The 15,072-nt window shown below is 50.7% G+C and overlaps 5 non-coding genes across 5 annotated transcripts; all 5 read left to right on the forward strand.

The window, feature by feature from the left end:
• On the forward strand, nucleotides 1-119 carry LOC132211064 (5S ribosomal RNA). Its single transcript, XR_009447371.1, has one exon. It is a non-coding gene; the product is annotated as a 5S ribosomal RNA (ribosomal RNA).
• Nucleotides 120-3,513: 3,394 nt separating this feature from the next.
• Nucleotides 3,514-3,632, forward strand: LOC132211065 (5S ribosomal RNA). Its single transcript, XR_009447372.1, has one exon. It is a non-coding gene; the product is annotated as a 5S ribosomal RNA (ribosomal RNA).
• A 3,396-nt stretch (nucleotides 3,633-7,028) lies between these two features.
• LOC132211066 (5S ribosomal RNA) lies at nucleotides 7,029-7,147 on the forward strand. The gene has a single exon (XR_009447373.1). It is a non-coding gene; the product is annotated as a 5S ribosomal RNA (ribosomal RNA).
• Nucleotides 7,148-10,541: 3,394 nt separating this feature from the next.
• On the forward strand, nucleotides 10,542-10,660 carry LOC132211067 (5S ribosomal RNA). Its single transcript, XR_009447374.1, has one exon. It is a non-coding gene; the product is annotated as a 5S ribosomal RNA (ribosomal RNA).
• A 3,394-nt stretch (nucleotides 10,661-14,054) lies between these two features.
• On the forward strand, nucleotides 14,055-14,173 carry LOC132211068 (5S ribosomal RNA). The gene has a single exon (XR_009447375.1). It is a non-coding gene; the product is annotated as a 5S ribosomal RNA (ribosomal RNA).
• Nucleotides 14,174-15,072: the final 899 nt, after the last annotated feature.

Raw genomic sequence — 15,072 nt, forward strand, 5'->3', positions numbered from 1 at the left:
GCCTACGGCCATACTAGTCTGAAAACGCCCGATCTCGTCTGATCTCGGAAGCTAAGCAGACTCAGGCCTGGTTAGTACTTGGATGGGAGACCGCCTGGGAATACCAGGTGCAGTAGGCTTTTGCAGCCAGCAGAGGCTGCCCGCAGCCCTGCACTCTGACGCTGCCATTCATGAAGCCACCAAGGTCCTTTTAACTGCGTGCTCATTCGCTCTGTCTGCCTGTGTCTTTCACTTTTGCTTCGTGCAGTCAAAGCTGCGCTTTCCCTGCAGGAACTTGTTCTCCTTTGCATGATGTCTTCCGCTGTATTTGCATTCTGTCGTTTTCTTCAGGATGACTGTGTCCTTTGTGCCTGGACTGTCGCACGTCGCTCGTCAGATGCTGAAGCAGTGCTCCACAAGTACAACGGAATGTCGGACGGTATCCAGACTTGGGCTGACAAGTGACAAGTAACGTTGGCGCCCCACAATTGCCAGGAAATGATCGTCTCCAAGAAGAGACCATCTCAGCACCCCACCCCTGATATTGAATGTTGTTACCAGCAGTATTCATGTAAGGCCCGGTCTGTTCCAACGTTATCCCGTCATCACTAGTGGGCTGTGGGGTTCACTGGCTGGACCAGCATTTCTTGCCCATCCGTGGTTGCCGTCGAGAAGGTGGTAGTGCGCTGCCTTCTTCAGCCTCTGCAGTACATGTGCTGTGGGTGACCCACATCACCCTGAGGGAAGAAATTCCATGATTTTGACTCAGCAAAAGTGAAGGAAGGGTGAAATATTTCCAAGTCAGGATTTTGAGTAGCTTGGAGGGGATCTTGAAGGTGGCGGTGTTCCCATGTATACGCTGCCCCTGTCCTTCCGGATGGAAGCGGTCGTAGGTTTGGACCGTGGTCTACGTGGATTTCTGGTGAGTTTCAGAAGTGCATTTTGTTGGCAGTATACACTGCTGCGACTAAGCGTCGGTGGTGTAGGGAGTGGATGTTTGTGGATGTCGTGGCGATCAGGCGCACTGCTTGGTCCTGGATGATGTCAGCCTCCTTGAGTGCACTCATCCAGGCGAGCGGAGAGTATTCCATCACGCTCCTGCGTGGACAGCCGTTGGGGTGACAGGAGGTGAGTTACTCGCTGCAGTATTGCTAGCCTCTGATCTGGTACCCCCCCACCACGGATGTTGATACTGGGGGATTATGCCTCCTCAGTCTGTCTTGAAATCATTTTTAATTCCACAAAAGCACAGGATTCTGCGAACCTGGTCGCTGAGACCACATATTGACCAGCAGAGTGTTTTTTTTACCCTTCGCGTTGAACGTCTGTCATTCATCAGCGACATTCACCTAGGTGTCAAAGTGGGATTTCAAAGCTTTTGAATTTTCTGTAGTGTCTGTTTTGTGCTCGTCGGCAAAGTTCGTGGTGACGACAGTTTGAACGAGTCCCTTTCCGATCACAACAAGAGTGCGGCGGTGTGTTGCTGCTGTAGCTTGTTAAAGAAATGGTAGCTTATCATTTTGCCGTTGCGCGTGGGCAGATTGCCCGTTTGCTTCATATCGCCATGGAACTGGGAGGGGAAGATGTGCAGCCGTTGTACCTCTCACAGTGTTTCAGCTTTGGGCAGTTTCCTTTGTGATTCAGTTGCCTGTTGCAGCCTTGACAGCTGGGAACATTGCTGTGTCTCTCTCTGTTAGTAGTCGTGCGTTTTTTTTGTACAGCTCATGAGTACCTAGGACCAGCTTCACGTCTGACAGCATGCTGTGAGATCGGCAGAAAGCAGTTCATTGTGAATTGCATAGGGTCATAGAGCCACACAGCATGGCAACAGAGCCTTTGGGCCAAATTGTCCACGCTGACCAGGTGTTTTTACCTAAACCAGTCGCACTTGCTTTCATTTGGCCCTGTATCCCTCCACGACTTTCGTATCCACGTACCTGACCGAATGTCTTTGAAACGTTGTGATTGTACCTGACTTTAGCACTTGCTCTGGCAGCTTGTTCCATGTACACACCACTATGGGTATGAAAAAGTTAGCCGTCAGGTCAGTTTTAAACCTTTGTGCTTTCACCGTAAACGTACGCTGTCCAATTTTGGACCCCGCTGTCCTGGGGAAAAGACCCTGGCTGTTCACCTTATGTATGCCCCTGTTGATTTACTGAACCTTTGCAAGGTCGCCTTTCAACCTTCAACGCTTCAGGGAAGACTGTCCCAGCCTATGCGGCCTGTGCGTAGAATTCAAAGCCTCCAGTGCCGGCAACATTGTTGTAAAGCTTTTCTGTAGACTTTGTAGTTTAATATTATCCTTGCAGTTGAAGTGCTGTTAAGATGGTTGTCTGCAGCATGAGTACCTGATAGATGCAGCCAAGAGCCTGACAGCAAGCAAAGAAAGAAAGACGCTTTGCACTTGATCGTGCTTGAATCCGAATGCCGTCTCGAAGCCAAGTTTCTACGTTGTATTCCCGCACGGCTGTTGATCCTCGTATCTCACTGACCTTATTCACTGCGCTGTGTGTTTTGCATTTGTGCTTTAGAGAGCTGTTGTTGTGTTCCTGATAGTAGCTGTTTACTTGCTGCTGTCTCAAATGGAACTATCCCCTTCTCCAGTGCGAAGCAACACTCTCCCGTTATTCACCGAGATGCTTTCAGTTTGTCTGAGGTGGTGCCCGTTTTCAGCTGGCAATAAGCAGCACCTCGATGGAGGGGCAAGCTGAAGCTGGCCAGTGTGCTGTGCGAGTGTGTAAGTGGGTGAGCGTGCGCGGGTGTATTAGTGCGAGCTGTGTTAAGAGAGGGCGGAGGAGTTGCTGCGTAATGTTGTGATCTTGTGTCTGTAATGGAGAGCTTGCTGGGTTGGTGGGTAGGACCAGCAAGACACGGAAAGAGGGTTGTGGCGTTTGTAAAAGTTGTTTGCGAACACAGGAGAAAAGACATGTTGAGAAAGCACGTGGACTCGTGGCAAAAGAGCCCGGGGTGGTCTGTGAGCAGAATTGGCCAGAGTGTCCGGGAGAAAAAGCCGCCTCCCGAGGGTGGGCACTGTCAGTGATGTGGGAGCAGATATTTGGAGTGAATGAGTGAGGGAGGGTGTGAGTGAGTGTGTGTGTGGGTGAGGTAGTACCTGGTGCAAGAAGGGCAGATTTGAAGATGTAAGTGCGATAACGAAGAAGGCTGAAAGCAGTGGCGCCGGCTTGATGCGATTTATCCGGTGAGTTATTGAGAGAATTGTTAACGGTGGGGGTGACGTATGTTTGGTGTCGTGAGGCCGCGCGGATGGATGGAGTTAAGGCCAGAATGGGACGAGCCATGACGACGTTGACTGTGTTTGTGGTGTGTGATTTGTGAGAGTGTGTTGTTCTGGAGAGTGTAAGAGTTGTAGTCTGTGCCTGTGAGAGCGGAGAGAAGGAGAATAGGTTGGAGAGCACGAGGAGAGGAATAGTGCGCTATAAATTTGTGGGTGCAGTGAAATGCCGCAGTGCGTAGAAGGGAATGAAAACTGGGCTACGTGCTTGCAAGATGTCAGAAATGCTGGCAGTCAGCGCCTACGGCCATACTAGTCTGAAAACGCCCGATCTCGTCTGATCTCGGAAGCTAAGCAGACTCAGGCCTGGTTAGTACTTGGATGGGAGACCGCCTGGGAATACCAGGTGCAGTAGGCTTTTGCAGCCAGCAGAGGCTGCCCGCAGCCCTGCACTCTGACGCTGCCATTCATGAAGCCACCAAGGTCCTTTTAACTGCGTGCTCATTCGCTCTGTCTGCCTGTGTCTTTCACTTTTGCTTCGTGCAGTCAAAGCTGCGCTTTCCCTGCAGGAACTTGTTCTCCTTTGCATGATGTCTTCCGCTGTATTTGCATTCTGTCGTTTTCTTCAGGATGACTGTGTCCTTTGTGCCTGGACTGTCGCACGTCGCTCGTCAGATGCTGAAGCAGTGCTCCACAAGTACAACGGGATGTCGGACGGTATCCAGACTTGGGCTGACGAGTGACAAGTAACGTTGGCGCCCCACAATTGCCAGGAAATGATCGTCTCCAACAAGAGACCATCTCAGCACCCCACCCCTGATATTGAATGTTGTTACCAGCAGTATTCATGTAAGGCCCGGTCTGTTCCAACGTTATCCCGTCATCACTAGTGGGCTGTGGGGTTCACTGGCTGGACCAGCATTTCTTGCCCATCCGTGGTTGCCGTCGAGAAGGTGGTAGTGCGCTGCCTTCTTCAGCCTCTGCAGTACATGTGCTGTGGGTGACCCACATCACCCTGAGGGAAGAAATTCCATGATTTTGACTCAGCAAAAGTGAAGGAAGGGTGAAATATTTCCAAGTCAGGATTTTGAGTAGCTTGGAGGGGATCTTGAAGGTGGCGGTGTTCCCATGTATACGCTGCCCCTGTCCTTCCGGATGGAAGCGGTCGTAGGTTTGGACCGTGGTCTACGTGGATTTCTGGTGAGTTTCAGAAGTGCATTTTGTTGGCAGTATACACTGCTGCGACTAAGCGTCGGTGGTGTAGGGAGTGGATGTTTGTGGATGTCGTGGCGATCAGGCGCACTGCTTGGTCCTGGATGATGTCAGCCTCCTTGAGTGCACTCATCCAGGCGAGCGGAGAGTATTCCATCACGCTCCTGCGTGGACAGCCGTTGGGGTGACAGGAGGTGAGTTACTCGCTGCAGTATTGCTAGCCTCTGATCTGGTACCCCCCCACCGCGGATGTTGATACTGGGGGATTATGCCTCCTCAGTCTGTCTTGAAATCATTTTTAATTCCACAAAAGCACAGGATTCTGCGAACCTGGTCGCTGAGACCACATATTGACCAGCAGAGTGTTTTTTTTACCCTTCGCGTTGAACGTCTGTCATTCATCAGCGACATTCACCTAGGTGTCAAAGTGGGATTTCAAAGCTTTTGAATTTTCTGTAGTGTCTGTTTTGTGCTCGTCGGCAAAGTTCGTGGTGACGACAGTTTGAACGAGTCCCTTTCCGATCACAACAAGAGTGCGGCGGTGTGTTGCTGCTGTAGCTTGTTAAAGAAATGGTAGCTTATAATTTTGCCGTTGCGCGTGGGCAGATTGCCCGTTTGCTTCATATCGCCATGGAACTGGGAGGGGAAGATGTGCAGCCGTTGTACCTCTCACAGTGTTTCAGCTTTGGGCAGTTTCCTTTGTGATTCAGTTGCCTGTTGCAGCCTTGACAGCTGGGAACATTGCTGTGTCTCTCTCTGTTAGTAGTCGTGCGTTTTTTTTGTACAGCTCATGAGTACCTAGGACCAGCTTCACGTCTGACAGCATGCTGTGAGATCGGCAGAAAGCAGTTCATTGTGAATTGCATAGGGTCATAGAGCCACACAGCATGGCAACAGAGCCTTTGGGCCAAATTGTCCACGCTGACCAGGTGTTTTTACCTAAACCAGTCGCACTTGCTTTCATTTGGCCCTGTATCCCTCCACGACTTTCGTATCCACGTACCTGACCGAATGTCTTTGAAACGTTGTGATTGTACCTGACTTTAGCACTTGCTCTGGCAGCTTGTTCCATGTACACACCACTATGGGTATGAAAAAGTTAGCCGTCAGGTCAGTTTTAAACCTTTGTGCTTTCACCGTAAACGTACGCTGTCCAATTTTGGACCCCGCTGTCCTGGGGAAAAGACCCTGGCTGTTCACCTTATGTATGCCCCTGTTGATTTACTGAACCTTTGCAAGGTCGCCTTTCAACCTTCAACGCTTCAGGGAAGACTGTCCCAGCCTATGCGGCCTGTGCGTAGAATTCAAAGCCTCCAGTGCCGGCAACATTGTTGTAAAGCTTTTCTGTAGACTTTGTAGTTTAATATTATCCTTGCAGTTGAAGTGCTGTTAAGATGGTTGTCTGCAGCATGAGTACCTGATAGATGCAGCCAAGAGCCTGACAGCAAGCAAAGAAAGAAAGACGCTTTGCACTTGATCGTGCTTGAATCCGAATGCCGTCTCGAAGCCAAGTTTCTACGTTGTATTCCCGCACGGCTGTTGATCCTCGTATCTCACTGACCTTATTCACTGCGCTGTGTGTTTTGCATTTGTGCTTTAGAGAGCTGTTGTTGTGTTCCTGATAGTAGCTGTTTACTTGCTGCTGTCTCAAATGGAACTATCCCCTTCTCCAGTGCGAAGCAACACTCTCCCGTTATTCACCGAGATGCTTTCAGTTTGTCTGAGGTGGTGCCCGTTTTCAGCTGGCAATAAGCAGCACCTCGATGGAGGGGCAAGCTGAAGCTGGCCAGTGTGCTGTGCGAGTGTGTAAGTGGGTGAGCGTGCGCGGGTGTATTAGTGCGAGCTGTGTTAAGAGAGGGCGGAGGAGTTGCTGCGTAATGTTGTGATCTTGTGTCTGTAATGGAGAGCTTGCTGGGTTGGTGGGTAGGACCAGCAAGACACGGAAAGAGGGTTGTGGCGTTTGTAAAAGTTGTTTGCGAACACAGGAGAAAAGACATGTTGAGAAAGCACGTGGACTCGTGGCAAAAGAGCCCGGGGTGGTCTGTGAGCAGAATTGGCCAGAGTGTCCGGGAGAAAAAGCCGCCTCCCGAGGGTGGGCACTGTCAGTGATGTGGGAGCAGATATTTGGAGTGAATGAGTGAGGGAGGGGGTGAGTGAGTGTGTGTGTGTGGGTGAGGTAGTACCTGGTGCAAGAAGGGCAGATTTGAAGATGTAAGTGCGATAACGAAGAAGGCTGAAAGCAGTGGCGCCGGCTTGATGCGATTTATCCGGTGAGTTATTGAGAGAATTGTTAACGGTGGGGGTGACGTATGTTTGGTGTCGTGAGGCCGCGCGGATGGATGGAGTTAAGGCCAGAATGGGACGAGCCATGACGACGTTGACTGTGTTTGTGGTGTGTGATTTGTGAGAGTGTGTTGTTCTGGAGAGTGTAAGAGTTGTAGTCTGTGCCTGTGAGAGCGGAGAGAAGGAGAATAGGTTGGAGAGCACGAGGAGAGGAATAGTGCGCTATAAATTTGTGGGTGCAGTGAAATGCCGCAGTGCGTAGAAGGGAATGAAAACTGGGCTACGTGCTTGCAAGATGTCAGAAATGCTGGCAGTCAGCGCCTACGGCCATACTAGTCTGAAAACGCCCGATCTCGTCTGATCTCGGAAGCTAAGCAGACTCAGGCCTGGTTAGTACTTGGATGGGAGACCGCCTGGGAATACCAGGTGCAGTAGGCTTTTGCAGCCAGCAGAGGCTGCCCGCAGCCCTGCACTCTGACGCTGCCATTCATGAAGCCACCAAGGTCCTTTTAACTGCGTGCTCATTCGCTCTGTCTGCCTGTGTCTTTCACTTTTGCTTCGTGCAGTCAAAGCTGCGCTTTCCCTGCAGGAACTTGTTCTCCTTTGCATGATGTCTTCCGCTGTATTTGCATTCTGTCGTTTTCTTCAGGATGACTGTGTCCTTTGTGCCTGGACTGTCGCACGTCGCTCGTCAGATGCTGAAGCAGTGCTCCACAAGTACAACGGAATGTCGGACGGTATCCAGACTTGGGCTGACAAGTGACAAGTAACGTTGGCGCCCCACAATTGCCAGGAAATGATCGTCTCCAAGAAGAGACCATCTCAGCACCCCACCCCTGATATTGAATGTTGTTACCAGCAGTATTCATGTAAGGCCCGGTCTGTTCCAACGTTATCCCGTCATCACTAGTGGGCTGTGGGGTTCACTGGCTGGACCAGCATTTCTTGCCCATCCGTGGTTGCCGTCGAGAAGGTGGTAGTGCGCTGCCTTCTTCAGCCTCTGCAGTACATGTGCTGTGGGTGACCCACATCACCCTGAGGGAAGAAATTCCATGATTTTGACTCAGCAAAAGTGAAGGAAGGGTGAAATATTTCCAAGTCAGGATTTTGAGTAGCTTGGAGGGGATCTTGAAGGTGGCGGTGTTCCCATGTATACGCTGCCCCTGTCCTTCCGGATGGAAGCGGTCGTAGGTTTGGACCGTGGTCTACGTGGATTTCTGGTGAGTTTCAGAAGTGCATTTTGTTGGCAGTATACACTGCTGCGACTAAGCGTCGGTGGTGTAGGGAGTGGATGTTTGTGGATGTCGTGGCGATCAGGCGCACTGCTTGGTCCTGGATGATGTCAGCCTCCTTGAGTGCACTCATCCAGGCGAGCGGAGAGTATTCCATCACGCTCCTGCGTGGACAGCCGTTGGGGTGACAGGAGGTGAGTTACTCGCTGCAGTATTGCTAGCCTCTGATCTGGTACCCCCCCACCGCGGATGTTGATACTGGGGGATTATGCCTCCTCAGTCTGTCTTGAAATCATTTTTAATTCCACAAAAGCACAGGATTCTGCGAACCTGGTCGCTGAGACCACATATTGACCAGCAGAGTGTTTTTTTTACCCTTCGCGTTGAACGTCTGTCATTCATCAGCGACATTCACCTAGGTGTCAAAGTGGGATTTCAAAGCTTTTGAATTTTCTGTAGTGTCTGTTTTGTGCTCGTCGGCAAAGTTCATGGTGACGACAGTTTGAACGAGTCCCTTTCCGATCACAACAAGAGTGCGGCGGTGTGTTGCTGCTGTAGCTTGTTAAAGAAATGGTAGCTTATAATTTTGCCGTTGCGCGTGGGCAGATTGCCCGTTTGCTTCATATCGCCATGGAACTGGGAGGGGAAGATGTGCAGCCGTTGTACCTCTCACAGTGTTTCAGCTTTGGGCAGTTTCCTTTGTGATTCAGTTGCCTGTTGCAGCCTTGACAGCTGGGAACATTGCTGTGTCTCTCTCTGTTAGTAGTCGTGCGTTTTTTTTGTACAGCTCATGAGTACCTAGGACCAGCTTCACGTCTGACAGCATGCTGTGAGATCGGCAGAAAGCAGTTCATTGTGAATTGCATAGGGTCATAGAGCCACACAGCATGGCAACAGAGCCTTTGGGCCAAATTGTCCACGCTGACCAGGTGTTTTTAACTAAACCAGTCGCACTTGCTTTCATTTGGCCCTGTATCCCTCCACGACTTTCGTATCCACGTACCTGACCGAATGTCTTTGAAACGTTGTGATTGTACCTGACTTTAGCACTTGCTCTGGCAGCTTGTTCCATGTGCACGCCACTATGGGTATGAAAAAGTTAGCTGTCAGGTCAGTTTTAAACCTTTCTGCTTTCACCGTAAACGTACGCTGTCCAATTTTGGACCCCCCTGTCCTGGGGAAAAGACCCTGGCTGTTCACCTTATGTATGCCCCTGTTGATTTCCTGAACCTTTGTAAGGTCGCCTTTCAACCTTCAACGCTTCAGGGAAAACTGTCCCAGCCTATGCGGCCTGTGCGTAGAATTCAAAGCCTCCAGTGCCGGCAACATTGTTGTAAAGCTTTTCTGTAGACTTTGTAGTTTAATATTATCCTTGCAGTTGAAGTGCTGTTAAGATGGTTGTCTGCAGCATGAGTACCTGATAGATGCAGCCAAGAGCCTGACAGCAAGCAAAGAAAGAAAGACGCTTTGCACTTGATCGTACTTGAATCCGAATGCCGTCTCGAAGCCAAGTTTCTACGTTGTATTCCCGCACGGCTGTTGATCCTCGTATCTCACTGACCTTATTCACTGCGCTGTGTGTTTTGCATTTGTGCTTTAGAGAGCTGTTGTTGTGTTCCAGATAGTAGCTGTTTACTTGCTGCTGTCTCAAATGGAACTATCCCCTTCTCCAGTGCGAAGCAACACTCTCCCGTTATTCACCGAGATGCTTTCAGTTTGTCTGAGGTGGTGCCCGTTTTCAGCTGGCAATAAGCAGCACCTCGATGGAGGGGCAAGCTGAAGCTGGCCAGTGTGCTGTGCGAGTGTGTAAGTGGGTGAGCGTGCGCGGGTGTATTAGTGCGAGCTGTGTTAAGAGAGGGCGGAGGAGTTGCTGCGTAATGTTGTGATCTTGTGTCTGTAATGGAGAGCTTGCTGGGTTGGTGGGTAGGACCAGCAAGACACGGAAAGAGGGTTGTGGCGTTTGTAAAAGTTGTTTGCGAACACAGGAGAAAAGACATGTTGAGAAAGCACGTGGACTCGTGGCAAAAGAGCCCGGGGTGGTCTGTGAGCAGAATTGGCCAGAGTGTCCGGGAGAAAAAGCCGCCTCCCGAGGGTGGGCACTGTCAGTGATGTGGGAGCAGATATTTGGAGTGAATGAGTGAGGGAGGGGGTGAGTGAGTGTGTGTGTGGGTGAGGTAGTACCTGGTGCAAGAAGGGCAGATTTGAAGATGTAAGTGCGATAACGAAGAAGGCTGAAAGCAGTGGCGCCGGCTTGATGCGATTTATCCGGTGAGTTATTGAGAGAATTGTTAACGGTGGGGGTGACGTATGTTTGGTGTCGTGAGGCCGCGCGGATGGATGGAGTTAAGGCCAGAATGGGACGAGCCATGACGACGTTGACTGTGTTTGTGGTGTGTGATTTGTGAGAGTGTGTTGTTCTGGAGAGTGTAAGAGTTGTAGTCTGTGCCTGTGAGAGCGGAGAGAAGGAGAATAGGTTGGAGAGCACGAGGAGAGGAATAGTGCGCTATAAATTTGTGGGTGCAGTGAAATGCCGCAGTGCGTAGAAGGGAATGAAAACTGGGCTACGTGCTTGCAAGATGTCAGAAATGCTGGCAGTCAGCGCCTACGGCCATACTAGTCTGAAAACGCCCGATCTCGTCTGATCTCGGAAGCTAAGCAGACTCAGGCCTGGTTAGTACTTGGATGGGAGACCGCCTGGGAATACCAGGTGCAGTAGGCTTTTGCAGCCAGCAGAGGCTGCCCGCAGCCCTGCACTCTGACGCTGCCATTCATGAAGCCACCAAGGTCCTTTTAACTGCGTGCTCATTCGCTCTGTCTGCCTGTGTCTTTCACTTTTGCTTCGTGCAGTCAAAGCTGCGCTTTCCCTGCAGGAACTTGTTCTCCTTTGCATGATGTCTTCCGCTGTATTTGCATTCTGTCGTTTTCTTCAGGATGACTGTGTCCTTTGTGCCTGGACTGTCGCACGTCGCTCGTCAGATGCTGAAGCAGTGCTCCACAAGTACAACGGAATGTCGGACGGTATCCAGACTTGGGCTGACAAGTGACAAGTAACGTTGGCGCCCCACAATTGCCAGGAAATGATCGTCTCCAAGAAGAGACCATCTCAGCACCCCACCCCTGATATTGAATGTTGTTACCAGCAGTATTCATGTAAGGCCCGGTCTGTTCCAACGTTATCCCGTCATCACTAGTGGGCTGTGGGGTTCACTGGCTGGACCAGCATTTCTTGCCCATCCGTGGTTGCCGTCGAGAAGGTGGTAGTGCGCTGCCTTCTTCAGCCTCTGCAGTACATGTGCTGTGGGTGACCCACATCACCCTGAGGGAAGAAATTCCATGATTTTGACTCAGCAAAAGTGAAGGAAGGGTGAAATATTTCCAAGTCAGGATTTTGAGTAGCTTGGAGGGGATCTTGAAGGTGGCGGTGTTCCCATGTATACGCTGCCCCTGTCCTTCCGGATGGAAGCGGTCGTAGGTTTGGACCGTGGTCTACGTGGATTTCTGGTGAGTTTCAGAAGTGCATTTTGTTGGCAGTATACACTGCTGCGACTAAGCGTCGGTGGTGTAGGGAGTGGATGTTTGTGGATGTCGTGGCGATCAGGCGCACTGCTTGGTCCTGGATGATGTCAGCCTCCTTGAGTGCACTCATCCAGGCGAGCGGAGAGTATTCCATCACGCTCCTGCGTGGACAGCCGTTGGGGTGACAGGAGGTGAGTTACTCGCTGCAGTATTGCTAGCCTCTGATCTGGTACCCCCCCACCGCGGATGTTGATACTGGGGGATTATGCCTCCTCAGTCTGTCTTGAAATCATTTTTAATTCCACAAAAGCACAGGATTCTGCGAACCTGGTCGCTGAGACCACATATTGACCAGCAGAGTGTTTTTTTTACCCTTCGCGTTGAACGTCTGTCATTCATCAGCGACATTCACCTAGGTGTCAAAGTGGGATTTCAAAGCTTTTGAATTTTCTGTAGTGTCTGTTTTGTGCTCGTCGGCAAAGTTCATGGTGACGACAGTTTGAACGAGTCCCTTTCCGATCACAACAAGAGTGCGGCGGTGTGTTGCTGCTGTAGCTTGTTAAAGAAATGGTAGCTTATAATTTTGCCGTTGCGCGTGGGCAGATTGCCCGTTTGCTTCATATCGCCATGGAACTGGGAGGGGAAGATGTGCAGCCGTTGTACCTCTCACAGTGTTTCAGCTTTGGGCAGTTTCCTTTGTGATTCAGTTGCCTGTTGCAGCCTTGACAGCTGGGAACATTGCTGTGTCTCTCTCTGTTAGTAGTCGTGCGTTTTTTTTGTACAGCTCATGAGTACCTAGGACCAGCTTCACGTCTGACAGCATGCTGTGAGATCGGCAGAAAGCAGTTCATTGTGAATTGCATAGGGTCATAGAGCCACACAGCATGGCAACAGAGCCTTTGGGCCAAATTGTCCACGCTGACCAGGTGTTTTTAACTAAACCAGTCGCACTTGCTTTCATTTGGCCCTGTATCCCTCCACGACTTTCGTATCCACGTACCTGACCGAATGTCTTTGAAACGTTGTGATTGTACCTGACTTTAGCACTTGCTCTGGCAGCTTGTTCCATGTGCACGCCACTATGGGTATGAAAAAGTTAGCTGTCAGGTCAGTTTTAAACCTTTCTGCTTTCACCGTAAACGTACGCTGTCCAATTTTGGACCCCCCTGTCCTGGGGAAAAGACCCTGGCTGTTCACCTTATGTATGCCCCTGTTGATTTCCTGAACCTTTGTAAGGTCGCCTTTCAACCTTCAACGCTTCAGGGAAAACTGTCCCAGCCTATGCGGCCTGTGCGTAGAATTCAAAGCCTCCAGTGCCGGCAACATTGTTGTAAAGCTTTTCTGTAGACTTTGTAGTTTAATATTATCCTTGCAGTTGAAGTGCTGTTAAGATGGTTGTCTGCAGCATGAGTACCTGATAGATGCAGCCAAGAGCCTGACAGCAAGCAAAGAAAGAAAGACGCTTTGCACTTGATCGTACTTGAATCCGAATGCCGTCTCGAAGCCAAGTTTCTACGTTGTATTCCCGCACGGCTGTTGATCCTCGTATCTCACTGACCTTATTCACTGCGCTGTGTGTTTTGCATTTGTGCTTTAGAGAGCTGTTGTTGTGTTCCAGATAGTAGCTGTTTACTTGCTGCTGTCTCAAATGGAACTATCCCCTTCTCCAGTGCGAAGCAACACTCTCCCGTTATTCACCGAGATGCTTTCAGTTTGTCTGAGGTGGTGCCCGTTTTCAGCTGGCAATAAGCAGCACCTCGATGGAGGGGCAAGCTGAAGCTGGCCAGTGTGCTGTGCGAGTGTGTAAGTGGGTGAGCGTGCGCGGGTGTATTAGTGCGAGCTGTGTTAAGAGAGGGCGGAGGAGTTGCTGCGTAATGTTGTGATCTTGTGTCTGTAATGGAGAGCTTGCTGGGTTGGTGGGTAGGACCAGCAAGACACGGAAAGAGGGTTGTGGCGTTTGTAAAAGTTGTTTGCGAACACAGGAGAAAAGACATGTTGAGAAAGCACGTGGACTCGTGGCAAAAGAGCCCGGGGTGGTCTGTGAGCAGAATTGGCCAGAGTGTCCGGGAGAAAAAGCCGCCTCCCGAGGGTGGGCACTGTCAGTGATGTGGGAGCAGATATTTGGAGTGAATGAGTGAGGGAGGGGGTGAGTGAGTGTGTGTGTGGGTGAGGTAGTACCTGGTGCAAGAAGGGCAGATTTGAAGATGTAAGTGCGATAACGAAGAAGGCTGAAAGCAGTGGCGCCGGCTTGATGCGATTTATCCGGTGAGTTATTGAGAGAATTGTTAACGGTGGGGGTGACGTATGTTTGGTGTCGTGAGGCCGCGCGGATGGATGGAGTTAAGGCCAGAATGGGACGAGCCATGACGACGTTGACTGTGTTTGTGGTGTGTGATTTGTGAGAGTGTGTTGTTCTGGAGAGTGTAAGAGTTGTAGTCTGTGCCTGTGAGAGCGGAGAGAAGGAGAATAGGTTGGAGAGCACGAGGAGAGGAATAGTGCGCTATAAATTTGTGGGTGCAGTGAAATGCCGCAGTGCGTAGAAGGGAATGAAAACTGGGCTACGTGCTTGCAAGATGTCAGAAATGCTGGCAGTCAGCGCCTACGGCCATACTAGTCTGAAAACGCCCGATCTCGTCTGATCTCGGAAGCTAAGCAGACTCAGGCCTGGTTAGTACTTGGATGGGAGACCGCCTGGGAATACCAGGTGCAGTAGGCTTTTGCAGCCAGCAGAGGCTGCCCGCAGCCCTGCACTCTGACGCTGCCATTCATGAAGCCACCAAGGTCCTTTTAACTGCGTGCTCATTCGCTCTGTCTGCCTGTGTCTTTCACTTTTGCTTCGTGCAGTCAAAGCTGCGCTTTCCCTGCAGGAACTTGTTCTCCTTTGCATGATGTCTTCCGCTGTATTTGCATTCTGTCGTTTTCTTCAGGATGACTGTGTCCTTTGTGCCTGGACTGTCGCACGTCGCTCGTCAGATGCTGAAGCAGTGCTCCACAAGTACAACGGAATGTCGGACGGTATCCAGACTTGGGCTGACGAGTGACAAGTAACGTTGGCGCCCCACAATTGCCAGGAAATGATCGTCTCCAAGAAGAGACCATCTCAGCACCCCACCCCTGATATTGAATGTTGTTACCAGCAGTATTCATGTAAGGCCCGGTCTGTTCCAACGTTATCCCGTCATCACTAGTGGGCTGTGGGGTTCACTGGCTGGACCAGCATTTCTTGCCCATCCGTGGTTGCCGTCGAGAAGGTGGTAGTGCGCTGCCTTCTTCAGCCTCTGCAGTACATGTGCTGTGGGTGACCCACATCACCCTGAGGGAAGAAATTCCATGATTTTGACTCAGCAAAAGTGAAGGAAGGGTGAAATATTTCCAAGTCAGGATTTTGAGTAGCTTGGAGGGGATCTTGAAGGTGGCGGTGTTCCCATGTATACGCTGCCCCTGTCCTTCCGGATGGAAGCGGTCGTAGGTTTGGACCGTGGTCTACGTGGATTTCTGGTGAGTTTCAGAAGTGCATTTTGTTGGCAGTATACACTGCTGCGACTAAGCGTCGGTGGTGTAGGGAGTGGATGTTTGTGGATGTCGTGGCGATCAGGCGCACTGCTTGGTCCTGGA

Source organism: Stegostoma tigrinum, chromosome 27 (assembly GCF_030684315.1).
Source record: "Stegostoma tigrinum isolate sSteTig4 chromosome 27, sSteTig4.hap1, whole genome shotgun sequence".
NCBI lineage: Eukaryota > Metazoa > Chordata > Chondrichthyes > Orectolobiformes > Stegostomatidae > Stegostoma > Stegostoma tigrinum.